The sequence below is a fragment of the Euleptes europaea genome, chromosome 19 (genome assembly GCF_029931775.1).
Source record: "Euleptes europaea isolate rEulEur1 chromosome 19, rEulEur1.hap1, whole genome shotgun sequence".
NCBI lineage: Eukaryota > Metazoa > Chordata > Lepidosauria > Squamata > Sphaerodactylidae > Euleptes > Euleptes europaea.
In genome coordinates, this window is record NC_079330.1 from 26,856,215 (window position 1) to 26,880,413 (window position 24,199).

The window sequence follows — 24,199 nt, forward strand, 5'->3', positions numbered from 1 at the left end:
GTTCCCATTCGTGATTCGTAAGGAACTTCCTGCTGAGGGAGTCTCCCCAGGTGTTGTGTATCCCTGCTATATGAATGGCCCTCAGGTGTATGTCGTTCAGGAGGGCCACCTGCCAGACTTTCTGTGCCTCTAAGCACAGAGAAATGGAGCCGGTGCCTCCCTATTTGTTGATGTAATACATCATGGAGGTGTTGTCTGACTGAAGCAAGGATCCCCACTTCAGTGTTTCCCGGATGTTGAACTGGATCCTTTAGAAGATCCGCTGCTATTGTCGGATCCGATGTAGAGATGTGTTGCTACTTTCTGCCCCCACAAACTATTTATCAGTGCCTATGATGGACCATAAGGGGCCATATCTGATTATAGCCTAGTCCCTGACCCAAACACTACCTTTAAGGCTTACAACATTCTCCCCTCACATGAACACATGAACATATGAAGCTGCCTTATACTGAATCAGACCCTTGGTCCATCAGTCAGTATTGTCTACTCAGACTGGCAGCGGCTCTCCAGGGTCTCAGGCGGAGGTCTTTCACATCACCTACTAGCCTAGTCTGTTTAACTGTAGATGCCAGGGATTGAACCTGGGACCTCCTGCATCCCAAGCAGATGCTGTGCCACTGAGCCACAGCCCTTCCCCATAAATAACCCAACAATAACCCAGTTTTCAGCCCTTCTGTTATTCGGACAAAAAGGGGGATTTGGGAGCTCCAGTTTTACACAGTGCTGCCTGCAGTCAATGAAGAAAGCCACATTTCTCTCTGCCCTCCCGGTGTATTACTTTGAGCCACGTGTTGGGCGAAGGTGGCATCTGGGAGCTCCCCCCCCTTCCTTACTGGCCAAGACACAGCTGTGTGGGGAGGGAGGATGCGCCCAGTCACCGTCTGCCTCCCCCTTCCCCAGACATCTGCCGCAGGGGGCCAAGGCTGTTCCCCCACACGTGGGCGGGGGTGGCGGCGAGGCTGTGCGCTCGCCATTGGTGGGCCGCGGTAGAGCCCTTCCCAGCAGGCGCTCCCTTTGGAAGTAAGTTGCCTCTTTGCCACTGGCAGGCTGGTGAGCGGCTCCAGCGCCACCCCTGACGCCGACGCCTTGGATGCGAGCATCTCGGAGATACAGCTGCCTCTTCCCACCTCCCTCTGGATCTCCGGCATCTCTGCTCTTCCTCCTCCCCCCCTCCCCAAATCCTTCCCCCACCTGTACTTTCCAGCTGCTATTTTCCAGGTTCCAAATTGCCTTCTTTCCCACCGCTCTCCTTCCCCCCCCTTCTCCCCTCCATCCCCCCAGCCTCTCCGTTCCGCCTTTGTTTTGAGATGATCTTCTCTCGGAAGGTTTGACGGCTGCCACTCGGAAGGATGGAGCCCCTTAGCCAGCGCGGCCTGCCTCGCCTCTCCTGGATCGACACCCTCTATAGCAGTACGTGCTTTTCCGGGATCTTTTTTTTGGGGGGGGGGAGACGGAGGAGGAGCAGAGCTCCCTTTTCCCTACCTGCCTGGTGGAAGGCGGCAGGCATCCGCTGGTAGGGGGGACGGTTCAGCCTGCCAGGCTGGGGAAGTGGTTGGCACCGAGGCTCGTTCTGCTCAGCAGATCTCTCCCTGTTGTCGGGGTGTAAAGTGCTGCCCCCCCCAACCCGGTTTTTCTTTTGGCTGGCACAAGCCCTCCAAAGGGAGAGAGGGATCCTCAACAGATCTCTGCTTGCGAAGTATGGAGCAGGTTATATAAACCTAGCCGGGCTCTCTGCAAAGCTGCCTTCGCCCGTGTCGCCAAGACAACAGGCAGTGCCAGGGGGAACGTGTGGTGGCAGCGATGGGGGGGGGGGGGATTGTCCACTCAGGGAGAGAATTCCCTCTCCCCAAATTGGGCTTTGCTCCCGCCTAAAATGCTGCTCTCTTTCCCCTCCTCTTATCCCTGTACTTTGCTCTGGCATGGAAAGGGGTTAATTTTCCTCTAGGGCCCAGCACCGTTTACTCCTGATGCCTCTTCCCCCCCCCACACACACACACTATGGGTTGGCCCTGGGGACCTCTGGCGAAGCAAGAAGTGGTTAACCGTACTGGCGGCAGTTCTGGGGTCCTGCACAACAGGCTGTCTCCCCCCCCCCCAGCTCCGTCTACTAGCATCTTCTCTGAGATTTCAGTCTTTCCTGTGAGGCCCCCCCCCAAGAATCCCATTTGTATTTCCTTTGGCATGGAACATGGGGGCAAAGCAGCCCTTGTGGCAGAGGGTTGGGTTGATTGGAGGGGGGGGCAACCTCAGGAAGCACCCCCAGGATTTAATTGCGAGCCCACAAATTTTGGGAACTTGCTTCTTGACTGGGCTTCAGAAATGTGCTTCAGGGATGCTTTGGTGGCCCCGCGGGGTGGGTTGATGCTCCCATCCCTGTGTTACAGAGGGGAGAGATTGGGGCTTGCCAGATGCTACCAACAGCAGCCGCAAGATTGGAACGGGGGGCTTCTCCTCACTGTGGTAGCGACGGTTGGTAAAATCGAATTCCTATAACTAGGAGAGCCGGGGCAGAAATGCCCAGTGTGTAGCCACAAGTGTTTGGGAGGAAATTTTCAGCAGGAAGACCAGCCCATTCTCGGTTTCTGCTGATCTGGGCCAGAAACGGCTCTCCCCCCCCACACACACACCCCAAATTCAGATTAAAGGTGTGGCTTCAAAGAATCTAAAGCAGTCCACTTCTGGTCTTCCACCACGTGATTCACGAGCTTGCAACATGAAGCTTGTGTGTGCGTGGTTGGATTTTCTCATATGTTTGGGGATTCAGTCCTCACGCGGAGACAAGATGCAGGTGGTGTGACGCAGGCTTGCGGCTCTTAAAGGGTCTCGGTGCAGTCCGCTTTAACTGAACGGTGCCCATCTTTAAACAACAACATGCGGTTAGGGTGCAGTGTCCAGGGGCGCGAAGTCCTTTTTATTTTGGTCATCCTTGGCAGGGCTTCGTGGGTGATGGTATGAACACATGAAGCTGCCTTATACTGAATCAGACCCTCGGTCCATCAGTCAGTATTGTCTACTCAGACTGGCAGAGGCTCTCCAGGGTCTCATGCACAGGTCTTTCCCATCACCTGCTTGCCTCGTCCTTTTAACTGGAGATGCTGGGGATTGAACCCGGGAACCAGCATGACAATCAGATGCTCTGCCACTGAGCCACAGTAGGAAGTCTGAGCAAATTAGACCCATTCCTTTGCTCCAGAACTGCACCAGTGCCAAAAGGTAGTTGAGCTGTTGGTGGTGGTGGAAAGGGCCGTCAAGTTGCAGCTGACTTACGGTGACCCCACAAGGTTTTCAAGGCAAGAGTTGAACAGAGGTGGTTTGCCGCTGCCTTCCTTTGTTTTGTGACTCTGGACTTCCTTGGACATCTCCCACCCAAGTACTAACCAGGGCTGATGCTGCTTAGCTTCTGAGACGAGATCTGGCCAGCCTGGGCCATCTCGGTCAGGGCAGTTGAACTCTTGTGTGTCTCTCTCTGTGTGTGTATAGTGCCATCAAGTCGCAGGTGACTTTTGGCGACCCCAGCAAGGGGCTTTCCAGGCAAGTGAGAAGCAGAGATGGTTTGCCATTGCCTTCCTCTGCAGATCCTTCTTTGGTGGTCTCCCTTCTCAAGTACTGACCCTGCTTACCTTCTGAGATCTGACAAGATCGGGCTATACCAATACTGCCTTCCTTCCCAGTTGAATTCTTAGTAAACCTTTATTGACTTGAACCCGATCCAAACTGGAACCATTTCAGTTGCACCTGGACCAGAACAAGAATGGAAATCTGGAAATGTAATTGTTTGACTCTGTGATTTCCAAGCTGGGGTGGATGCCTTTTTTGCAGGCAGCCTTAAACCTCTGTGCCTTTTGCTTTAGGAATGTAATGTTCTAAGACCCGTCATCTGAAAATACAAGAGATCTTGTCATAGCTGAACAGCAGCTCTACCAGTTTGCTTTTATCGACCATTGGAGATTTGTTTCCTCCCTTGGGTGTATTCAAGAAGAGAAATTTTCGCTGGCAGGCGCACTTTGGGGTTCTCTTCTGCACTGGCTGAATTATAACTGGGGTTGTTAATTCCCCTCCAGAATTAAACACAAACCAAACCCAAAGTTGGCTGAGCTGGGGTTGTGGGGCAGGCCTGCCTTCTTCCTTGGCCACAGGGTCACTGGATAGCCCAATCCTGTCCCTGTAAACATGGCTTTCCGTCAACCAGGCAGGGAAGCTTTTCAGATCTTTGAGAACCTGGTACAATATTGAGACCTTTCTGTTCCCATGGAAGCCGGGCGATTTGATGGATCCTGAGAGCTGCAAGGTGCAGCAGCCCCCGGCCTCTTTCTCTGGCCAGCGTCAAAGAAGAAGAGTTGGGTTTTTTATGCCGACTTTCTCTACCACTTAAGGAAGAATCAAACCGGCTTACAAGCACCTTCCCTTCCCCTCACCACAACAGACCCCCTGTGAGGTAGGTGGGGCTGAGAGAGCTCTAACAGAGCTGTGACTAGCCCAGGGTCACCCAGCTGGCTTTCTGTGTAGGAATGGGGAAACCAACCCAGTTCACCAGATTCGCCTCCGCCACTCATGTGGAGGAGTGGGGAATCAAACCCGGTTCTCCAGATTAGAGTCCACCGCTCCTAACCACCGCTGTTAACCACTACACCACGCTGGCTCTCGAGTGTTTGTTTCCCTCCAACCTGATTCCTTGGGGCAGTGAGGAAAAGCTGAATGCAGAACTAGTGACTGTTCGTTGCTCGGAGGGTGAGCCAGGCTGTTCTCGGGCCAAACCCTGCTCAGCCAAGCCTGTCTAGCTGCAGCTTCCCATTGGCAAGCTGGCCTTTCTCTTCCTGGGGCAGTCGGCAGCTGTGGCCAGCCCGAGGAGACGACACTGGGTGAACTAGACAGGCCAGTGAGCAAACTAGGTATAGGGCAGCTTCCTAATTCCAAGGATCACTGAGATGATTTATAAAATTGTATTGTGGTTTAAGTTTTCCAATGTGCTGTTTTAGTAGTGGCTCCCGAAAGCTCCTACTCTGCCAGAAAATATTTGTGTTAGTCTTTAAGGTGCTACTGGACTCTTGCTCTTTTCTACTACTGCAGACAGACTAACACGGCTACCCACTGTGAATTATCAGCAATGTGCTGTTTGTGTGTGGTGTGTGTGTGTGGTGCTTAAGAGCCAGCGTGGTGTGGTGGTTTGGAGCCGTGATCTGGAGAACCGGGTTTGATTCCCCACTCCTCCTCATGAGCGGCGGACTCTAATCTGGTGAACTGGATTTTGTTTCCCCACTCCTACACATGCAGCCTGCTGGGTGACCTTGGGCTAGTCACAACTCTCTTAGAGCTCTTTAACCCCCCCCTACCTCACAGGGTGTCTGTTGTGGGGAGTGGGAGGGGAGGAGATTGTAAGCCGGTTTGATTCTTCCTTAAATGGTAGAGCAAGTCAGCATATACAGTGAGGGAAAGAAGTATTTGATCCCCTGCTAAATTTGCCCGTTTGCCCTCTGACGAAGAAATGACCAGTCCATAATTTTAATGGTAGGTTTATTGTAGCTGTGAGAGACAGAATAACAACAGGAAAACCCCCAGAAACCCAGAAGACAAAAGTCAGAGATTGATGTGCATTATAATGAGTGAAATAAGTATTTGATCCCCTATCAACCAGCCAGATTAGGGTTAGGGTTAGGGTTAGGGTTCTGCTGTCGACAGAAGCAATCAATCCATCAGATTCCAAACTAGCCACCATGACCAAGACCAAAGAGCTGTCCAAGGATGTCAGGGACAAGATTGTAGACCTGCACAAGGCTGGACTGGGCTACAAGACTATTGCCAAGCAGCTTGGTGAGAAGGTGACAACCCTAACCCTAACCGTCAACCTCCCTCGGTCTGGGGCTCCATGCAAGATCTCATCTCGTGGAGTTGCAATGATCATGAGAACGGTGATGAAGCAGCCCAAAACTACACGGTGGGAACTTGTCAATGATCTCAGGGCAGCCGGGACCATAGTCACCATGAAAACAGTTGGTAACACACTACGCCGTGAAGGACTGAGATCTTGCAGAGCCCACAAGGTCCCCTTGCTCAAGACAGCACATGTACAGGCCCGTCTGCAGTTTGCCAATGCACATTTGAATGACCCAGAGGAGAACTGGGTGAAAGTGTTGTGGTCAGATGAGACCAAAATCGAGCTCTTTGGCATCAACTCAACTCGCCATGTTTGGAGGAGGAGGAATGCTGCCTACGACCCCAAGAACACCATCCCCACCATCAAACATGGAGGGGGACATATTATGCTTTGGGGGTGTTTTTTCTGCTAAGGGGACAGGACACCTTCACCGCATCTAAGGGACGATGGACGGGACCATGTATCATCAAATCTTGGGTGAGCACCTCCTTCCCTCAGCCAGGGCATTGAAAATGGGTCGAGGATGGGTATTCCAGCATGACAATGACCCAAAACACACGGCCAAGGCAACAAAGGAGTGGCTCAAGAAGAAGCACATTAAGGTCCTGGAGTGGCCTAGCCAGTCTCCAGACCTTAATCCCATCGAAAATCTGTGGAGGGAGCTGAAGGTTCGAGTAGCTACACATCAGCCTCGAAATCTCACTGACTTGGAGAGGATCTGCAAAGAGGAGTGGGACAAAATACCTTCTGAGATGTGTGCAAACCTGGTGGCCACCTACAAGAAACGTCTGACCTCTGTAATTGCCAACAAGGGTTTTGCCACCAAGTACTAAGTCATATTTTGCAAAGGGATCAAATACTTATTTCACTCATTATAATGCACATCAATCTCTGACTTTTGTCTTCTGGGTTTCTGGGGGTTTTCCTGTTGTTATTCGGTCTCTCACAGCTACAATAGACCTACCATTAAAATTATGGACTGGTCATTTCTTCGTCAGAGGGCAAACGGGCAAATTCAGCAGGGGATCAAATACTTTTCCCCCTCACTGTAAAAACCAACTCTTCTTCTTCTTCTTCTTACTATTAGGTTTGACAACTCTCCTTCTTGAATCATTTTTTTTATCCCACAGATTCAGGTTATAGGAACCAAACCCTCTAAAATTATATATTTAGTCTATGTCTTTGATTTGATTTATTAATTTCAGTTAACAATGTTGTAAACATGGACTGTATTTTTTTAATGTATGAAATGTATGAACTGTGATGTTATCTGCCCTTATCCCTGCGTTGCCGGAGGAGGGCAGGATACAAATTAAAGTTTATTATTATTATTATTACATATGGCGTACAAAAGAAGTCATAAAAGAACCTGTAATTTGGCAGTGTTACTATATAGCAATGTCTGCGTAATAAACAGCTTCTCCGATACAGTGGGAAATCCCTGTGAGGTAGGCCACTAGCACTAGATGGAGAGCCAGCGTGGTGTAGTGGTTAAGAGCGGTGGTTTGGAGCGGTGGACTTCTGGAGAAGTGGGTTTGATTCCTCTCTCCTCTGTATGAGCGGCAGAGGCTAATCTGGTGAACTGGATTTGTTTCCCCACTCCTCCACACGAAGCCAGATGGGTGACCTTGGGCCAGTCACACACTCTCAGCCCCACCTACCTCACAAGGGTGTCTGTTGTGGGGAGGGGAAGGGGAAGTGATTGTAAGCCGGGTTGATTCTTCCTTAAGTAGTAGAGAAAGTCGGCATATAAAAACCAACTCTTCTCCTCCTCCTCCTCCCGCCATGTTGAGGATGCTGCTGTCCTGGGGTGGAGGCAAGACTTAAACCAGGAAGGTAGCTGTGACAAACAGGTCCTGCTGTGTTCGTGTCAAACTCTACCCACTGTTGCAGGATGGGGCAATAGAGAAGTTGCAGAGAGGGGAATTGAAAGGGAGGTATCTGAGTGCCAGGAATTGCAGTGAGGTCCAGACAAGCAGCAAAGAGGTTCACCAGCCTCCTCCCCACAAGCAATACTAGCTTCCCCCTCCAAATCGCCATCTAGGCTCAAGTGGTGGGCTAGTGAGACTGAACTATCCAAATCTGCATTGAATCTCGCATCTGCCATGTAGTTTTTATGGAGCCCTGGTGGTGGAAAGTGCTGTCAAGTTATGGCCACCTGGTAGGGTTTTCAAGGCAAGAGATGTTCAGGTGTGATTTGCCATTGCCTGCCTTTGCGTAGCAACCCGGGGCTTCCCGGTTGGTCTCCCATCCAAGTACTAACCAGGCTGACCCTGCTTAGCTTCCATGATCGGGCTAGCCTGGGCCATCCAGGGCAAAATAGTCACTTTTTCAGGCTCACCCCCCCATTTGTAATATAGGGATAATAGGAATGACCTTTATTGCAGGGTTGTTAAAAATTTATACCTCCCCAATGTATATGAAGCTAGGTTTTATTATTAATAAACTCTTTAGTAGCAGATATCACCTTTCTCCTCTTTAAACTTTTTCCCCCCTGTGATCATGAGGGCTGGAGGCATATCTCTTTAAAAAAAAGTAGGTGCAGATCCCCTGGAGTGTGATGGAGTTGTGTGTGTGTGTGTGTGTGTGTGTGTAAAGTGCCGCCAAGTCACAGCCGACTTATGGCAACCCCTTATGGAGTTTTCATGGCAAGAGACTAACAGAGATGGTTTGCCAGTGCCTTCCTCTGCACAACAACAATGGTCTTCCTTGGTGGTCTCCCATCCAAATACTAACCAGGGCCGACCCTGCTTAGCTTCTGAGATCTGACGAGATCAGGCTAGCCTGGTCCATCCAGGTCAGGGCGTGATGGAGTTATAGGGAAGCAAAATCCCACACTGGTGGCCAAACATAGTACATTCCTGTGTGCTCCAGGGGAGGGGCCATGACTCACTGGTAGAGCATCTGCTTGGCATGTGAAAGTTTCAATCCCCGGCATCTGCAGTTAAAAGGATCAAGTGCTGTCAAGTCGCTTCCGACTCATGGCGACCCTATGAATCAATATCTTCAAAAATGTCCTATCGTTAACAGTAGGTGGTATGAAAGACTCCATGACACTCTGGAGAGCAGCTGCCAGTCTGAGTCAACAATACTGACTCTGACGGACCAATGGTCTGATTCAGTATGAGGCAGCTTTATGTGTGTTCATGTGCACCCGTGCAAGAAAGGTACTTCTTCCTAATCAGAGTTGAGATGGGTTTGTTCCCAGAAACTTTCTTTATGAGACATTTTGAAGATGATTCTTTGCTGAACGAATACCAGATCTTTGAAGTCTTATTTGACATTGAATGATAGTGAATATCGGTATTTGTTGTTGGCAGTGGAGAAGACCAAGAGGGGATATGATAACCATCTTGAAGTACTTGAAGGGCGGTCATATAGAGGATGGTGCCGAGTTGTTTTCTGTTGCCCCAGAAGGTTGGACCAGAACTAACGGGTTGAAATTAAATCAAAAGAGTTTCCGTCTAGACATTAGGAAGAATTTTATAACAGTTCGAGCGGTTCCTCAGTGGAACAGGCTTCCTCGGGAGGTGGTGAGCTCTCTTTCCCTGGAGGTTTTTAAGCAGAGGCTAGATGGCTATCTGTCAGCAAAGAGGGAGGGCAACTTGGCCATCTTCTGGGCATGGAGTAGGGGTCACTGGGGATGTGGGGGGGAGAGGTAGTTGTGAATTTCCTGCATTGTGCAGGGGGTTGGACTAGATGACCCTGGTGGTCCCTTCCAACTCTATGATTCTATGACTTTATAGGATAACTGGTCTGTTGATGGGGCAATGTCTGGTGGCGTTGGATGTTTCATGTTTGTCCCGTGCCAGAAATCTAAGGAGCAGAGAGATGACGGTGTGTCTTTAAAAGCCCAGGATTTCAACATTTCAAATATTTTGCCCCTAGGCTTTTTTGACATTTTACAGGGTTTCACTGAAAATGTGCACGTTTACCAGGGTTCCTTTTGACCTTGTCCCGGCCCTGTCAGGGTTTAAAGCCTGAAATTGTGCCAAGGTTAATTCACAAGTTGACATCATCCTTCCCCTAAGAGCTGGTGAGATTCGGAGCAGTTTGGCAGAACTACCTATCTACTTAGGATATTTATTTTCTCCCTCAAGGGACCGAAAGCAGCACATAACATTGGTAAATACAATAAAAATACAATAGAAAGAGACAGTTTCAATAAAACAGAGTGAAAGCAACCAACTGTAAGTAGGGTGGGGCATGAATCTGAGGACCAGCTCATTCACGTGAGCCATAGGTGAAGAGCCAGGAGTTTTTAGGCTCATGCCTCTGGACATGTTAAGATTAAAAAGCCAAGTTGAGGTATTGCTGCAGTGATGTTCCTCACACTCGTCCCTCCCCACTCCAGTTCCAAAGCCAAGGGGGCATCTGTGCCCAAACGTGCCTTCCCACTCCTTAAGAAGTGTCAAGGACCCCAGACAGGCATCCAGCGGAGCAGGGACTTTTCTGTAACTGCCCCAACATAATGGAATTCCCTTCCTTTTGAAGCCTAGATAGCTAAATTGCTTGACTTTGAGAACGCAGGTGGAAACTTTCCTGCGTTTGCCAGATTTTTGGTCTGATGTTTTTTATTCCAAACTGTGGAACTTCTTGCTGGGTGTGGTTGCCCTACCTTTGCATCAGTTTAGGATTGCAGGGCTTAGTAGGAGCCTTCTTTGTGGTGGCTCTGGAGGTCTGCAATTGGGGAGAAGCTGTGGCTCAGCGGTAGAGCATCTGCTTGGCCTGCGGAAGGTCCCAGGTTCAATCCCCAGCATCTCCAGGGAAAAGGACCAGGCAGAAGGTCATGTGCAAGACCTCAGCCTGAGACCCTGGAGAGCAGCCGCCAGTCTGAGTAGACGTATTGCCCTTGATGGATCAAGGGTCTGATTCAGTATAAGTCAGCTTCATGTGTGTTCATGGAATTGGTCTCTGTTGAGGGCCCCAAAGGGCTGTGAAGGATTTTTCTCTTTTGGTGTTGACGTCAGTGATATTTGTGGCCAAAGCCTCCCCTTGGTGTTGCCCTGAGAGCCTGCTTTCCAAATGGTATGCTGCCTCTGAACATGGAGGTTCTGTTTCTAACATTCATGGCTAACAATATCGGAAGAGTCCTGCTGGATAAAACGGATGGTCCATAGTCCAGCGTGCTGGTTCCCACTGTGGCCAGAAGGCTTACCAATAGGGACACGGAGTCCAAAACTTCCTACTGTTGTTGCCCCAGGGCAATTGGCATTAGGAGGCATACTGCCTCTGAACATGGAGGTTCGATTTTTGGAAGAGCAGCCAATAAATATATTTTAAATAAATAAAATAAAAAATAAAAATCAGGTCTGTTGACCAAGAGAAGCAAGAAATCCCTTTGCCATTTCCTCTCTTGTCTCCCTTAGCATGCCCTGTTGCCTTGGAGTTGTTCTTGGCTCAAAGCCTGTGGGAATTTCCTTCTCCAAAGGGCTGGCGTGTTCTCCGTGCTGTCACTTGTTGGCCTTTCTTTCCTCTGGGTTCTGTGTCAAACCTCCTCCTCTGTAGTTTCTTCTCTTCTCTGCAGTGATCGATCAACCTGGGTTTGGCACCCAACTGGGTTCTGGAGAACAGCTGGCACGGCTTGAGATGGGTAGTGGGCATGTGCCAGTGGAGGGGAGCATGTACTTGGGCCTCTGTAGTGCAGCAGAAAAGAGGGGACACTTCCGTTCACATCTGTTCTCCTTTGGTGTGTGTTTCATGTTGTGCGATGCCTGATGTACCCGTACCTTTAAGCATTCCAAGTGGAAGATGTGTGATTGTTGTACAGGAGGCACAGAGAAGGGTCCCCCCCCCACCAATGCTTGGACTAAGGCCATCTTGGCTGGTGAGAAAGGGGTGGAATGAGCAAGGAGAGCTGTTTATATGGGGCCATGTATGACTTTGAGGATCCGTGCAATTCAGCTGCAAAGGCAGCCAGGGATGGGGAAGAGAGATGGATTGGGGCCATGATGCTGGGGAAGGAAGAGTTGATCCCCCCCCCTCTTTCACTGCTTCCCCAGTTGGAATTGTGTTTCTCCCCCACCCACCCCACCCAGTGGCAGATAAAATCATAGAGTTGGAAGGGGCCATGCAGGCCTCTAGTCCAACCCCCTGCTCAATGCAGGATCGGCCTGGAGCATCCCTGACAAGTGTTCGTCCAAACGCTGCTTGAAGACTGCCAGTGTGGGGGTGCTCACCACCTCCCTAGGCAGCCGATTCCACTGCTGAACTACTCTTACTGTAAAAAAAAAAAAAATTCCTAATGCCCAACCGGTACCTTTCCGCCTGCAATTTAAACCCATTATTGTGAGTCCTATCTTCTGCTGCCAACAGGAACAGCTCCCTGCCCTCCTTTAAGTGACAGCCCTTCAAATGCTTAAAGAGAGCATTCATGTCCCCCCTCACCCTCCTCTTCTCCAGACTGAACATTCCCAGCTCCCTCAGCCTTTCCTCGCAGGGCTTGGTCTCCAGGGCCCTGCTCTCCTTTGCACCCGCTCCTTTCCGTCCACGTCCTTTTTGAAGTGAGGCCTCCAGAACCGCACACGGGACTCCAGGTGCGGCCTGACCAATGCAGTGTACATCGGGACTATGACATCTTACGATTTGAAAGTTGATAACACCCCAATGAGCACATGAACACATGAGGCTGCCTTCTACTGAATCAGACTCTTGGTCCATCAAAGTCAGTGTTGTCTACTCAGACCGGCAGCGGCTCTCCAGGGTCTCAGGCGGAGGTCTTTCACATCACCTACTTGCCTAGTCCCTTTAACTGGAGATGCCGGGGATTGAACCTGGGATCTTCTGCATGCCAAGCAGAGGCTCTGCCACTGAGCCACAGCCCCTCCCCATGAGGACGTTCAAATGGCCCCAGAGCCCACCAAGCTGAGTGGACCCTGGACCCTGAGGGCCTGCACTACAATCCAACCAGCAGTGCTGGCAACGGGCATCAGCTCACCTGTTGTCCCAGTTGGCTGGTAGCAGCGGCCACAGGTGACTGGCAGAAGTACGCTGCTTGGCTCTTTATGGGTCTGGCTACTAGCGCTAAGGAGCCCCGTGGTGCAGAGTGGTTAAGCTGCAGTAATGCAGTCCAAGCTGTGCTCACGACCTGAGTTCAATCCCGACGGAAGTTGGTTTCAGGTAGCCGGCTCAAGGTCGACTCCGCCTTCCATTTTCCCGAGGTCAGTAAAATGAGGACCCAGCTTGCTGGGGGTCAAGGGAAGATGACTGGGGAAGGCACTGGCAAGCCACCCCACAAACAAAGTCTGCCTAGAAAACGTCGGGATGTGACGTCACCCCATGGGTCAGGAATGACCCGGTGCTTGCACAGGGGACCTTTACCTTTACTAGCGCTCCACCAGGGACTGTCCCAGGAATTTAAATGGCCAGTCCGTCCTTGCCCCCTTGACTATTTTAAGTTCCAGGACCCCCCTGGCTATTTTAAGACACAGGACACATGCACCCCTGACTATTTTAAGTCCCAGGAGGGAAAGAAAGAGGTATACTGTGCTTGTCTTCCTCCCTCCCCCTGACAGGGAACATTTTCAGTTGGGGAGATGAAGAAGGGGAAGAGTTATACCCCACTTTTCCACACACGAAGCTGCCTTTATACTGAATCAGATCATCAATCTATCTATATCAGTGTTGTCTACTCAGACTGGCAGCGGCTCTCCAGGGTCTTATGCAGAGAGGTCTTTCGTATCACCTACTACCGGATCTTTCCGTTAGAGCTGCCGTGGCATAGTGTTTAGAATGCTGGGGTAGGATGCTTGGAGACCTGAGTTCGAATCTTCACTTCTACCATGGAAGCTTGCTGGGTGACCTTAGGTCTGCCACAAACTCAGTCTGGTCTACCTCACAGGGTTCTGGTTGTGAGAAAATTGAGGAAGGGAGAATGATGTTCTAAGCTGCTTTGAGTCCCAACTGGGGGGGGGGGGGAGAGAGCGAGAGAGAGCAGGATATAAATAAATAAATGCAGTGCAACCAGAGACAACAGGGATTGAACCAAGGACCTTCCGCATGCCAAGCAGATACTCCACTGCTGAGTCACGGCCCCTTCCCAAGCACTCCCCAACACTGTATCATGGGTTTCACCCCCCATGCTTGCTTTTTGCAGCTAGATTGTGCATGGGAGGATTTGATGGATCCCCCCCACACACACACATGTACCTTTGAGCTTCCTTGTATCAAATACACTCATGTATCTGGTCCAGGGGCTGGATGAGGGGATCAGGCAGAAGGGTTCATACAGTCAAGCATCCTGTTTCTCGCTGCGGGCAGGCTGGTGCCCTCCCTGAATGCCGTTGGTTTGTTCTCTGTTATTTAGAGGTACGCTGCTTCTGAAAATGGAAGCTCCATTTGGTTCATCTGTGGTTTTACTTGCATAGTCATCATTGCACCTTGTGGCAGTGAGTCCCGTAAGCTAATTCTGCTGTGGTGTGCTGGAATGCTTTCCTACAGCCAGTGTTTCGTAGGGTTGACACTATGTTCTAGTACTGTATGAGAGAAAAATTTCCCCCTCATTCTTAATTTTATGCATGTCGATTACACCCTATCCCTTCTCATTCTATTTCCCCCCTCCAAACAAAGCTCAATGTTGCAGTCCTCTTGATTGCCCCGTACATCCCCCCCCCTTGGAAACTCAGTTCTTTTGGGATCCAGCCTACCACCAGTGGCTGTGGCATTCCCATCTGACTCTTCCTAACCCTTTCTCCCTCCTAGGCCTGGCCCAACAGTTTGCATTCCTTAAGAACATAAGAAAGGCCCTGCTGGATCAGACCAAGGCCCATCAAGGGCAGCAGTCTGTTCACACAGTGGCCAACCAGGTGCCTCTAGGAACTCTACAGTAAAGACTGCAGCAGCATTGCCCTGCCTGTATTCCATAGCACCTAATATATTAGGCATCCTCCTCTGATCCTGGAGAGAACAGGTATGCAGCATGACTAGTATCCATTTTTACTAGTAGCCATGGATAGCCCTCTCCTCCATGAACAGGTCCACTCCCTCTTAAAACCTTCCAACTCCCCTCTTAAATTTCTTCCAAAGGAATTCTCTCTCTTCCCCCCCCCCCCAATCCTGTTTATACACACATTCTCCTAACTTCATCTCTTTTTCGTAATACGTTCCATTTGCAAACGGAGAATGTTGCTGTTGCGTTAACTGGATTCATTTGTGCATTAGAAAGCCTGCTATTAACTTCACGTAGTATGGGGTATTTCTTTGCCATCCTCATTTGCAGGAATCCGTTGACCTGGAGTTTAGCATCATTTGATTCAACATTTGGGGAGTTGTGTCTCAGCAGACCAGTTTTGAGTTGTGATTGCTCTTGTGTTGGCCAACTTGGGACCCTGCTGCTGGGTTTGTGTGTGTTTATAGTTGGATGGAGACCAGCCCGTCCTGGGTGTCTCTTGCAGAGATGCAACAGGCAACAACCTCCAAGGACTGGTAATTATGCATTATCTTCACATGTTGAGTAATGGAATGATACAGAAGAAGAAACTGTGGAGGAAGTCGTACCTGGTACAGAAATATGGCATCATTGTCCACCCTCTGCAGATGCCTACCCAGAGTAGTGACTCATGCAGAGATGCACCAAACAGCCTCCTCCAAAGGTGTGTGATTCTGCTACATATCAGCATTGGGAACAATTGAGTGACCTGATGCATCATTACCTGCCTCCCCCCACCCCAAGCAGAGGCTGATTGAAAGGATGCCAGCTTGGAGCAGCGACTGATGCAGGGATACAACAGGCAGCTTCCCTTCTAGGTAGACACTCTAGTCTCCCAGATATCTTTTAATTATTTCTTTCCTAGTGCTTTACCCAGTTGGGAGTTGTTGCTCTAAATTCTACATCCCTCATCTCTTTGGCTTGTGAAAATCAATACAGATTTGTCAATGTTCTTGCCATTCTGAGATGTAGTGTGTGCCAGGCAGAGGTGGTGCCATAAGCATTCTGGATGTCTAAAGCAGGGTGTCGAAATCATTTGTTAAGAGTGCTGGATATGACATAAATGTCACTTGGTCGGGCCGGGCCATGCCTTGCCAGCCCAGGTCAGGAACGGGGTGGGAGGGGTGGCTACCTCGGCTGGCTCGCAGGCCGGATACGAGTTCTCAGGGAGCTGGATCCAGCCTACGGGCCGTATGTTGGATAACCCTGGTCTAAAGCTTTACAAGCTCGACTGATAGCAGCAAGTGGGAGATAGCTGTGCTGGGTGGGGAGCATGGGGAAGAGCGGTGTTGCCTTTTGTTGTCAGTAGTCACTTGCCTTCAGTGAATAAGAGTGCGGGCCACCACTCACGGGGACTACTTTGGTTAGTCATTGTATTACAAATCTCTAATGTCATAAATATCTGTGTGGATTAGTTTGCAAGGCCAGCCTACGGATTTTGGATCCCTCCTGGTTATGGAACAAAGCAGTCAGAAATAGATGCCTACAACTCCCTGGCGTCATTTCTGGCCTGCCTTAGGTGAGTGTGTTGTGGCAAAAGAGGCTCTTGCATGAAGTTGTTTATCCTGGGCAGAGAGCCACCCAGCGCTCCTTAATCACAGATATATCCGCCTGGTCAGGTCGTGAATCGGAGGCTTTTGAGAGTCAGGCTTTTATCCTAGGCTGTAAAGCGTAGGGGTGGGGGTGGAGATCCATGCAAGGATGCTGTCATACTGCCCTTGTACAAATCTGTGGTGAGACCACAATTGGAATACTGTGTACAGTTCTGGTCACCACACCTAAAAAAGGATATTACAGAGCTTGAGAAGGTGCAGAAAAGAGCAACCAAAATGATCAGGGGGCTAGAGCAGCTGCCCTATGAGGAGCAGTTAAAATGCTTAGGGCAGTTTAGCTTAGAAAGAATAATTTGAGATCCCGCAGGGCCCTGGTCTCATTTGAAAGGGAGTTTCACCAGGGCTGAAAAGTCCGTAGGCCTGGTCAAGGACAGCCGGACACTCTTTTGGGCCAGGGAATACCAGGAGGTCATTACGTCCAGCGTGGTGTAGTGGTTAAGAGTGGTGATTTGGAGCGATGGACTCTGATCACACATGAAGCCAGCTGGGTGACCTTGGGCTAGTCACAGCTCTCTTAGAGCTCTCTCAGCCCCACCTACCTCACAGGGTGTCTGTTGTGGGAAGGGGAAGGGAAGGCGATTGTAAGCCGGTTTGATTCTTCCTTAAGTGGTGGAGAAATTCGGCATATATAAACCAACTTCTTCTTCTACTACGTGCAGAACGTAGAGTTCTTTGGGGGGCATACCAGGAGAGGGAGGTCCTGCAGATACAAAGGTCCTAGACAGTATAAGGCTCCTCCCTTCCGTTTCGTCCTCACAACAACCCTGTGATGTAGGCTCAGCTGAGAGTGTGTGACTGGCCCAAGGTCACCCAGCAGACTTCCATGGCAGAGTGAGGATTTGAACCCGGGTCTTCATCCAACACTCTAATCATATACCACACTGGCTGTGTGTTATGCAAAGGAGTGCTTTGTAGTTAATATTTAGGCTTTAGCAATGCCTTTATTTTCACGCTGTCTTGAGTCCCGGTGAGAAAAGGGGGGGGCTACAAATGAAGCCCCGTGGCGCAGAGTGGTAAGTGCAGTACTGCAGTCCAAGCTCTGCTCACGACCGGAGTTCGATCCCGACGGAAGTTGGTTCAGGTAGCCGGTTCAAGGTTGACTCAGCCGTCCATCCTTCCGAGGTCGGTGAAATGAGTACCCAGCTTGCTGGGGGTAAAGGGAAGATGACTGGGGAAGGCACTGGCAAACCACCTGGCGAACAAAGTCTGCCTAGACCCGGTGCTTGCACAGGGGACCTTTACTTTTTTTTTTTTTTTTTTTACAAATGAAGCAGATGAATTAGCATCTTGAAATCTCAGAAGGTAGAAGGGGGTTGCATGTGACACTGATCAGGCCTTCCCTTGGCAAGAAAAGGGGACTTCTTCACATAAGAACAGGCATGCTGGATCAGACCCAGGCCCATCAAGTCCAGCCGTCTGTTCACACAGTGGCCAACCAGGTGCCTCTAGGAAGCCCACAAACAAGACCACTGCAGCAGCACCGTCCTGCCTGTGTTCCACAGCACCTAATATAATAGGCATGGTCCTCTGATCCTGGAGAGAATAGGTACGCATCATGACTTGTATCCATTTTGACTAGTAGCCATGGATAGCCCTCTCCTCCATGAACATGTCCACTCCCCTCTTAAAGCCTTCCAAGTTGGCAGCCATCACCACATCCTGGGGCAGGGAGTTCCACAATTTAACTATGCGTTGTGTGAAGAAAGACTTCCTTTTATCAGTTTTGAATCTCTCACCCTCCAGCTTTAGCAGATGACCCCGTGTTCTAGTATTATGAGAGAGGGAGAAAAGCTTCTCCCTGTCCATTCTTTCCCAAACCTCCCGCTGATGGCGAAGAGGGACCTGGCAACCCTAGGGATTCCACAGCTGTGTTTTTCCCCATTATTGCACTGTAATGCTGGATTTATTTTAAAAATGGTAGCTGTAGAATGCCGGACAGACTGTTCGTTACAAGGCACAGCAGCCCTGCAAAGCCAAGAAAGGTGCCCATCCTTGCTTCCAAGGTGAGTCCAGACTAGGGTTACCAGGTCCCTCTTTGCCTCCGGTGGGAGGTTTTTGGGGCAGAGCCTGAGGAGGGCATGGTTTGGGGAGGGGAGGGACTTCAATGCCAGAGAGTCCAATTGCCAAAGCAGCCATTTTTTCCAGGTGAACTGATCCCTATTGGCTGGAGATCAGTTGCAATAGCAGATCTCCAGCTAGTACCTGGAGGTTGGCAACCCTAGTCCAGACCCGATTTCTCTCCCGGAACCAAGCTGACTTTCTGCAGGAGGCTTGTCCAGAGGGAGGACTCCCCTACAGTCCCGTCTTTATCCCATTAGCTCCCTTTCTCTGAAAGGATTGTTCTCCTCCATTCCTTTGGCTTCTGCCTCCCTGGTGCCCTTTTTCAGTTTGCAAACGAATCTTCTAGATCCTGGTACACAAGCGGCGAATTAATGCACGAACCTCCTTCTTTCTCTGTTCTCCTGCCCCTGCTGTTTGGAGTCATTTGAACTTCAGCTGAGCAATGGAAGCTGTAATATCCATGGAGGCATTCCCCCCCGCCCCTGCTTTCGAACTCGCTGCCTGAGCTGCATGCTAATGATAGAGGAGGTTTGTTTAGCCTGCTTGGTTCCCCCCCACCCCAACTCTCTGAAGAGAGATGTGTCTGCTTGAGGTTGGGGACTTGGGCAGGTGGGCAGAGGTGGAAGGAATAAGTAGGGCATGAGGCGAAGGAGGAAGGCTGGCAGGGAAAGAAATTCAGCCCTGGGGGGAAAGGGTGGAGAAAAGGGTCTCAGTCTGGTGTGGGGGGAATTGGGGGTGAATACATTCTTGCATTTGATTTTTTTTGCTGTTAGTTTGAATTTGGAATGAATATCCTGGCAGTTTCTTCAGCTCCTGTGGAGTGTTAAGGAAAGAGGCATCTGCTAGCCCCCCACTTTCAGAACTGGCCCAGACTCATAATTAGGATACAGTTAGCAAGTCTTTAAAACAAACCCCCAAATGCCTCGATTTCATAGTTTGCATGTCTTGCTTATGTAGAATCAATTCATGCCGTGGCTTAACCTGCCCTGCCAAGACCAGAGTTTGCTTCCTGATGGAATTGGGCTGGATATTCCAGGTGTGCCTCCAAACATGCAGTTAACTCCTTGCCTACAGTAGTTAGGACCCAGTTCTGGTGGTGGAAAGTGCCATCGAGTCTCAGCCAACCTATGGCAACCCCATAGGGCTTCCAAGGCAAGAGACGTTCAGAGGTGGTTGGCCATGGCCTGCCTCTGCATAGCAACTCTGGACTCTCTTGGCGGTCTCCCATCCAAGTACTAACCAGGGCCATCCCTGGACCCACTTCTGGGCCCCAACAAAGGAAGAAAATTGAGGCTGAAAGATAATCTGGAATATCTGCCCCACTTTTTATCCCAGGAGAGTAGCTGTGCTGGGTGAGGATCACAGACCTGTCCAAAGTTAGGGTGTCTGGGACAGGGAGAGACTTGCCTTTTCTGCTTATTTTCTGTATAAAACATCCGTGCCCACGAATGGCACTGTAGAAGTATAGCAGAGTCACTGTGGTATAGTGTTTATGCAGAAAGGTGGGTTCAAACACGTATTCTGCTGGGTGACTTTGAGCTTCTCTGCCTAATCTGCTTCACAGAGTGGTTGTAAGAATAAAATGGGGAGGGGAGAACTGTGTACCCCACCCTGTGCTTCAGCTGGTATTAAAATGTAATGGATGGCAAGCCCTTGCCCTAGGGTCGCCAGTCTCCAGGTGGTGGCTGGGGATCTCCCGTAATTACAACTGGTCTCCAAGTTATAGAGATGTCCCCCTGGAGAAAATGGCTTCTTTGGAAGGAGGACTATGTCACTGTGCCCCATTGAGGTCCCTCCCCAACCCCGCCCTCCCCAGTCTCCACCCCCCAAATCTCCAGGAATTCCCCAACCCAGACCAGGCAACCCTACCTTACTCTGACCTGGATAGCGCAGGCTAGCCCAGTCTGCTTTAGATCAAATCAGTATTTTAATAAGATTGAATTTTCATGATTTTTAATTGAATGTATTATTGTTTTAATTGATATAACCTGCTCTGAGCCCAGTCTAAAAAAACAATTTAAAAATTATTGTCACATGAACACATGAAGCAGCCTTATACTGAATCAGACCCTTGGTCCATCAAAGTCAGTATTGTCTACTCAGACCGGCAGCAGCTCTCCAGGGTCTCAGGCAGGGGTCTTTGACATCACCTCCTTGCCTAGTCCCTTTAACTGGAGATGCCGGGGATTGAACCTGGGACCCTCTGCATGCCAAGCAGATGCTCTACCACTGAGCCACAGCCCCTCCGATTTTGGAACCTAAGCAGGGTCGGCCCTGGCTAGTCTTTGGCTGGGAGACCACCAACATGGGTCATTGTGCAGAGGCAGGCAATGTCAAACCACATCTGAACTTCTCTTGCCTGAAATCCCTTTGGGGTCGCCATACGTTGGCCATGACTTGAAGGGAGAAAAAAAGCCCTTTGGCAATGCATCACCTGCCTTTGAGCAGACAGTTTAGTGATGTCACTCTTGACCTTTCTGGACTTATCTAATTCTTGAAAGCAGACAAATAGTTGCCGCTGAGTGCCAAGGCCAGAGGATGAATGAGAGGGTTGCCAATCACTTGTGCCCTGTTGGAGCTATAGACTGCTGCTGCGTAACTGTGCTTCCATAGTGCCCCAACACCCAGCGTGGTGTAGTGGTTAAGAGCGGTGGTTTGGAGCGGTGGAGTCTGATCTGGAGAACCCGGATTGATTCTCCACTCCTCCACATGAGCGGCGGAGGCTAATCTGGTGAACTGAATTTGTTTCCCCACTCCTGTACGTGAAGCTAGCTGGGCGATCTTGGGCTAGTCACAGCTCTCTCTGCCCCACCTATCCCACAGGGTGTCTGTTGTGGGCAGGGGGAGGGAAGGTGATTGTAAGCCATTTTGATTCTTCCTTAAGTGGTAGAGAAAGTCGGCATAAAAAACCCAACTCTTCTTCTGCATTGCCTGCAAGAACAGGTCATATAGTTAGCTGGGGATGACTTTCTTGTCCCCCCCTCCTGCTCTCCCTATGCTTTCCCTCTTTTGCTTTGAGTCATGTGGGCAGATTACTAGTAGGCTGTAGCTGATCCAGTCTGAGCCACAGTGAACTTCAGCCAGCCCCCTCTAAGCGTGGTGTATAGGAAAGCAGAAGAATGTACCTCCTTCTGCCCAGTATCTGGGGGTGGGGGAAATATGGCACCCTACAGCTTCCCTTTCCTCCACTGGCCCGCATGGAGAAGGCAATTAAGAGGTGGGGACGTATGCCTTCCCCTACCCCTGCCAGTGGGTACCCGTGCCGTTTCCAGCTGCAGAAATTGCATCGTGGGATGCAGCGGGAGACGGTTGCCAGGGCAACGGCACAGGCCTCAAGCCAATAGCAACAGGAGCGATGCGTGGGATCGCGATGGGGGGCTGGCACCATAGCAGAAGGGCAGGAGGGGAGAGGATGTGCCTGTCATGATGGAGATCAGGGGAGGATACTGGCACCGGGCCCTGGATCGGGGTGTGAAAAGATATCTCAAGGAGCAGCCACATTTGGAGAAGTGGGGCCAGGCCCAAGTCTGTTGGTGTACAGGCCATAGCTACTAGTCTTGGACAGTAAAAGAGTAAATAAATGTTATTTACATGCATTGTATATATTACGTGATGAGTCTTTTGTTAAATTTGGGATTGAGTTTTTACATCGCCACAATATTTTTGCATCCTGGAATAAAATCACATTTTCTACTAAGGGCCAAGAAATTTGTGTTCTTAGCACTTTGGCGGAACCAAGAATCCTCTTGGCTTGCCAGACCATTTCCGCTGGTTAGAAATTCATAAGTTCAGACGAGCTTTCTTATTGGTGAGATGTGATGCCCTAGACTCAGCTGAGGCACAAAGGCAATAAAATAAATTTATTGCTGAACAACGAAAATGCCCATTTTGTCCGGATCAAATAGACTCCCTGGCCTAGCCCACATTGTTTTAGCATGTCCACAAAATAGTATTGCACAAAATAAATATATCACTCCCTGGATAAAACATCTAAAGACATTTTCTGAGAAGCGGATACTGCCTTATCTGCTGTCAAATAGATCGGTCAATTGCGTGACAGATGTGGCAACTTTTCTCTTTATAGTGTCAAGGAAAAAATAAATTTCATCACCCCTTTTTAAAGTGTGAAGTGGTTGATGGATAACAACTCGGCACTCTCCTCTATAGGACAGCCCTTCAAGTACTTGAAGATGGTTATCATATATAACTTTGAAAGGTAGCTATGAAGGAGCTAGAAACAATTCTTGAGTGTAAGAATGTGTCACTGGCAACCACGATTAAGTTAATTCGTGCCATAGTATACCCTATTGCTATGTATAGGTGTGAAAGCTGGACAACATCATCATGTGTTAAGGCCTCTCAGTCTTCTCCTCTTTAGGCTCAACATACCCAGCTCCTTCAACCTTTCCTCACAGGACTTGGTCTCCTATGAGGACAAATGCGACATCTGAATTGGTGGGATTTCCCCCCACCCCACAATAACATTTCTCTACAAATGGCGTGTGTGTGTGTATTTGTCCTAAATGGGCCATACTTGGGTTTTTGATATATTATGTAAATATGCTACATTGGCCCAGCTCCCACAAGCTGCCGCTTTGGGTTGATGCTGCTTCGATGCCCAGTCCCTCCCCTACCCCCGGTTCTGGTGGTATTTCTGTCCCGCTTCCAGCATGGAGAGGAGGTCGCCCCCCCTTTTCACCGCACAAAGAGGCTTCCCCTGGATGTTTCTTCATTCTCTGGCGGCCGTTTGAGGCGCAGGCAGCTAGCCCCCACGCAATCGAGGATTCAGCCGAGCTCAAGGATGCGTGCTTAATCGGGCAAATGTGGGGAAGTGTGTCAGGCCGAGCGAGGGGGGCGCGGCGGCGGGTGGGTTGGAACACACTTGACTGGGTGCGGAGTACGTGGCTGGGGGGCTCTGGGAGAGAACGCCGCGAAGGGATGCGGGGGGGGGGGAGGTTGGCACGTGCCCGCCACGGCTCTGCAGCCTTGTGCCTGGGTACCTGTCTGTTGACACGGCCCTTGGTGTGATCCTGCGCCATATCGCCATCCTACAAGAGCGTGCGTAAATTCGAGAAGGCTCATTTATTTTCCAGTAGGGCATACAAGGTCAGTAAAATGTGTATTCAGCTTGCTGGGGGTAAAGGGCAGACGACTGGGGAAGGCCGTGGCAAACCACCCCTTAAACACAGTCTGCCTAGGAAACGTTGTGATGTGATGTCGCCCCAAGGGTCAGTAATAACCTGGTGCTTGCATAGGGGACTACCTTTACCTTTTAGGGCAGTGGTTCCCAACCTTTTTTTGACCAGGGACCACTAGGACTTTTTTGTTCGGTGCAGGGACCCCAAGGTTCGAAATAAAAATTCCGAGAATTTGAAAATAAACTTTAACTAACAGTTATGATTAAACTTAGAATATTATTAAATATATTAAATAACATTAAACTTAGAATAATATTTGAATATATATTTTTATAATAGAGAACTTTTAATTGAAAATATTAATTTATTATGGGTTTATAACTTTGTTTCGCGGACCTTTATTTAGTTCTTGCGGACCCCTGGGGGTCCACTGACCCCCGGTTGGGAACCAGTGTTTTAGGGAATACGTTTAATGACTCTTCCTTTCCCCTGTCTGGTTTTGGAGGGGTGTGATTATTTGTTTTCCCCTTTGCTAAACCTTTTACCTCCCCAGACCCATCTTGGCCCTGCTCCTCTTTTGAAACGC

At 49.8% G+C, this 24,199-nt stretch overlaps 1 non-coding gene across 1 annotated transcript; it reads right to left on the reverse strand.

Moving 5' to 3' along the window:
* Window positions 1-563: 563 nt before the first annotated feature.
* Window positions 564-632, reverse strand: TRNAP-GGG (transfer RNA proline (anticodon GGG)). The gene has a single exon. It is a non-coding gene; the product is annotated as a tRNA-Pro (tRNA).
* Window positions 633-24,199: the final 23,567 nt, after the last annotated feature.